At 42.9% G+C, this 4319-nt stretch overlaps 1 pseudogene across 1 annotated transcript in view; it reads left to right on the forward strand.

Annotated features, from left to right (window-relative positions):
- Positions 1-542: 542 nt before the first annotated feature.
- Positions 543-4319, forward strand: part of LOC149840312 (pentatricopeptide repeat-containing protein At3g26782, mitochondrial pseudogene) — a 39805-nt pseudogene continuing 36028 nt past the window's right edge. The window contains exon 1 of the transcript XR_016431682.1: positions 543-2770. The product of XR_016431682.1 is annotated as a pentatricopeptide repeat-containing protein At3g26782, mitochondrial pseudogene (transcript). The remainder of the gene's footprint in view (positions 2771-4319) is intronic.

Raw genomic sequence — 4319 nt, forward strand, 5'->3', positions numbered from 1 at the left:
AGTATAAAAGTAGGTGTTATTTAGCATGAATAGTACAATCAGTTGTAAGATTTAGCATTCAGATTTATAAATCGATTTGTTTGCACAGCGAAACAACAACAACTACGCCTTCATCCCAAAACAATTGGGGTCGGCGATATGAACCAAAAAAGAAAATCATTCTGGGTCTTCCACATGAATCCTTCTCCTCCAATCATTTCTATCCAATGCCATGTCCTCGGTGAGGTTCAAAGCATTCATATCCTTACACGAAATTCACCGAAATGATACGAGTTTTGAAAATCCGATAGCAGAGGAGAAACACCCAAAAGGTATACCTAGTTGATGGTGGCAACGATGAGAAAGACAAAAAATGGTAGTTTGCAATAGCATTGGACTCGGAGGCTAAGTGATGGTGACAGACACGGGGATATTTGCCTGCCTCGCATGCTTATATATGCGGCGCTCATTCGAACCCAGTGGGTCTTAGGGGGGAACATATAACCTGCTTAGGTATAAGTTGGTGGGATAACAGCTTCGTTGATGAACGTGTTTCTTGAGGAATGCTGCGTCTGCGTGGTCTCTGTTATTCAAAAACTCCTCGGGCACTCCATTTTTGGGCCTCATTGGCATCTGAAACTGCCAATATTACTATTACTAGCAGCACCATTTCCACCAACAAGAGGACGCCCCGCTTGCTGCATTCGTTCGTTGATCATGTGGCTCAGACCTTTGGTGTTGCAAGATGGTTTTCTGGAGGTGCCAGCTTTGATCCTGAGCATTATGATCTCCTTTTACAGTCCAGCAGTGGCTTGAGTGAGCTGAAGCAGATACATTCGTCCCTGATCACGAATGGGATTATTCAGGGATGTCCCCACTTGGTTTCTCGAGTCATCAGCAGCTATGCTAGATTCGGGATGTTGGACCATGCCCGATCGCTCTTCGACACGATATGCTACAGAAATTCTTTCGTTTGGAATACCATGATCAGAGGATACGCGAAGGCCGGCTTCTGCAAGGAAACTCTCGGGCTCTATGTGCTTATGCACAAGTCGGGTGTTGGGTCGAACAACTTCACCTTCCCGTTCGCTCTCAAGGTTTGTGCAATGGCATCACTGCTGACGGAGGGTAAGCTGATTCATGGACAAATTGTTAGGACTGGATTCGGATCAGATGCCTTCGTCGAGGCTGGTTTGGTCGATATGTACGCTAAGTGCGGTCAGCTGGAGGAAGCCAGGGAAGTGTTTGATAAAATGTCTGAAAGAGATGTGGTGTCCTGGACGACCATGATTACCGGCTTTGAGCAGTCCAAATGTGCCAAGGAGTCCTTGGAAATGTTTTTGCAGATGCAAGAAGCGGGTTTCGTCCCCGATTGTGTTACACTGGTGACTGTGGCCTCGGCTATTGCTCAGTTAGGAGCTCTTAAGGAGGCTAAATCCATTCATGCATGCATTATTCGAAATGGTTTTGAGGATGATCTCCCTATTGAGAATTCCATTGTAGCCACGTACGCTAGATGCGGAGACGTCGATCTTGCACGTAAGATGTTTGATGGAATGTTGGATAGAGACCATATTTCATGGAATTCGATGCTTTCGGGATACAGTCAAAATGGGTACACCAGAGAAGCCCTGCTTCTTTTTAATCGAATGAAGCTGTCTGGTGTCAAACCCAACTCGGTCACTATGTTGATTGTGGTATCTGCATGTGCGTGCCTTGGATCTCTGCACCTGGGCAAGGAAATTCACAAGTTTATCCTCGATAACAGAATCCAGTTTGATACTACATTATGGAATGCGGTTCTGGACATGTATGCAAAATGTGGAGACTTAAAAACTTCAATCCAACTCTTCGAAGCCATGCATGAAAGAAACACCAGCTCGTGGAATGTGATGATCTCAGGTTATGGAATGCATGGATATGGGAAAGATGCGGTGACATTATTTTATCGAATGCAAGACGAAGGGTTTGAACCAAATCACATTACTTTTACCTGCCTCCTTTCTGCTTGTAGCCATTCTGGACTTGTAGATGAGGGTAGGGAATGTTTTTATCGCATGAAGCATATAAACATGACACCTACGGTGAAGCATTACGCTTGCATGGTCGACACGCTTGGCCGTGCAGGGTTTTTGGACGAAGCTTGCAACTTGATATCAGAGATGCAATCAGAACCAAATGACGGGGTATGGGGAGCCTTGCTGGGTGCATGTAGAATCCACAAGAACTTGGAACTAGGAGAATATGCAACCAGTAATCTGCTTCATGTGGAGCCAGAACATCCTGGGTATTATGTTCTCATGTCTAATGTCTACGCTGCATCTGGGAAATGGGACGAAGTGGGGAAAATGAGAGAACTGATGAAGTATAAAAGATTAAGGAAACCAGCTGCGAGTAGCATGATTGAGTTTTGTGGAGAAGTTCATGCATTCTATTCATCAGATCGTACTCATCCTGAATTAGGAGTGCTGTATAGAAAAACAGAGATGTTGATCACCGAAATAAGAGAGGTCGGGTATGTGCCGGAGCCAAGCTGCGTACTGCATGATGTTGAGGAGGAAGATAAAGAACATATTCTCAGCTTTCACAGTGAGAAGCTAGCTGTTGCCTTTGGTTTAATGCGTACAAGTCCTGGAACACCGATACAGGTAACCAACAATCTCAGGGTTTGCTGTGATTGCCATTCTGCTTTCAAGTTTATTTCGGACATGTACAGGCTGAAGATCACCTTAAGAGATGCAAACCGTTTCCATCATTTCGAGAATGGTATCTGCTCATGCAGTGACTATTGGTAAGACTCAAATTGTTTAACCTTTCGCTACGTTTGACACAGGAATTCTCTGTCTTATGTTGTGTGGTTCTCGGGCGTTCTTGCTCCAGATGTCTCGGCCATGGCCTTTTCTTATTTTTCTCTTTAACCATTCTTTATTCTTTATTGGGGTTTTTCATTGTCACCCGTATGTATCATTGACATAACATCCCAAGTCTAGTGAATGGGAAGTATGTACAATAGAACTTAAAGAAGTCACTGTTCTGGAATGAATTCCTTATTCAATATACTAATATTTTTCCTACCATTCAGCACCGATACTAATTTCACTTTACTAATATTTTAGAAACAAATTACGTTAAGTTCTCACTAATACCCATGTAATGTAGATGAGAAACTTGCAAGAGAATGGGTTGAGACATTCCAACTTGTGCGTAGTTTTCAAAGCAGATCCTAGCCAACAACGATATGGTGCTATTTCCTGCAAAAGTATGTGACCGACTGCTACTGCAACTAATATCTTACTAACATGTGACCCTGCTACTGCAACTAATATAGCAAAACAGATAAGATCGCATTGCTCTTAGGTACGACGTTTCCCTCTTTCCGAATAAGATCTCTGTCTATCTGCATCTAGGATAAAGGTAAACATGTAAGACAGAGTAACTCACGATGAGTTTCATGCATTCAGAATGAACCCACTGTAACCACGGCAGAGAACTGTAAAGAAATTATTAACTACCCTCTCCAACACCTGAACTGAAAAAACTCGAACCAGAACCTGGTGATGCTAGTGGTGATGGGCTTCTGGACCAGGAGAGTTTCAGTCTCTCCAGCTTCACTAGTGTTGAAAACTCAATTGGCTAGGGACAGGCTCACATCAGGACCCAATTCCAACCCTTCACCTCGTCCAGCACCAGTAGAGGAATGCCATGTAGTTTCTCGCCACAACAAGGCCAGAGATTGATACAATGGTGAGCAGAAGGTGCCACCCCCAACAATTCATGGATTGTTGAAGAGAACCAAAGAATAAGATGAACTCTCAAAATATGCTAGCAAAAAACATTTCAAATGCATTGATAAAACCGTTATCAATGCACACTTCTCTTAAACAATTTTCTCGAGTATTGCCATAAAACTATCATTGGAGGAGAAGGATGCTTAGATGGATGTGTGGAAATACAATAATAGATAAGATTCGAAACGAGAAGATACGTAAGAAGGTAGGCATTGCATCCATTGAAAATAAGATGAGAGAGAATTGTTTACGGTGGTTTAGACATATTCGGCGAAGTCCTAATAATGCTCCAATTAGAAGGATGGAGAAATGGAAAAATATATTAGTTAAAAGAGGTCGGGTTAGGCCTAAGAAGACTTGGATGGAGATGATAGGAAAGGATATGAATGCTTTGAACCTCACCGAGGACATGGCATTGAATAAAAATGATTGGAGGAGAAGGATTCATGTGGAAGACCCCGAATGATTTTCTTTTTTGGTTCATATCGTCGACCCCAATTGTTTTGGGATGAAGGCATAGTTGTTGTTGTATTGCCATAAAACTATCATCCA

The sequence above is a fragment of the Nuphar pumila genome, chromosome 4 (assembly GCF_984573655.1).
Source record: "Nuphar pumila chromosome 4, dmNupPumi1.hap1.1, whole genome shotgun sequence".
NCBI classification, from domain to species: domain Eukaryota; kingdom Viridiplantae; phylum Streptophyta; class Magnoliopsida; order Nymphaeales; family Nymphaeaceae; genus Nuphar; species Nuphar pumila.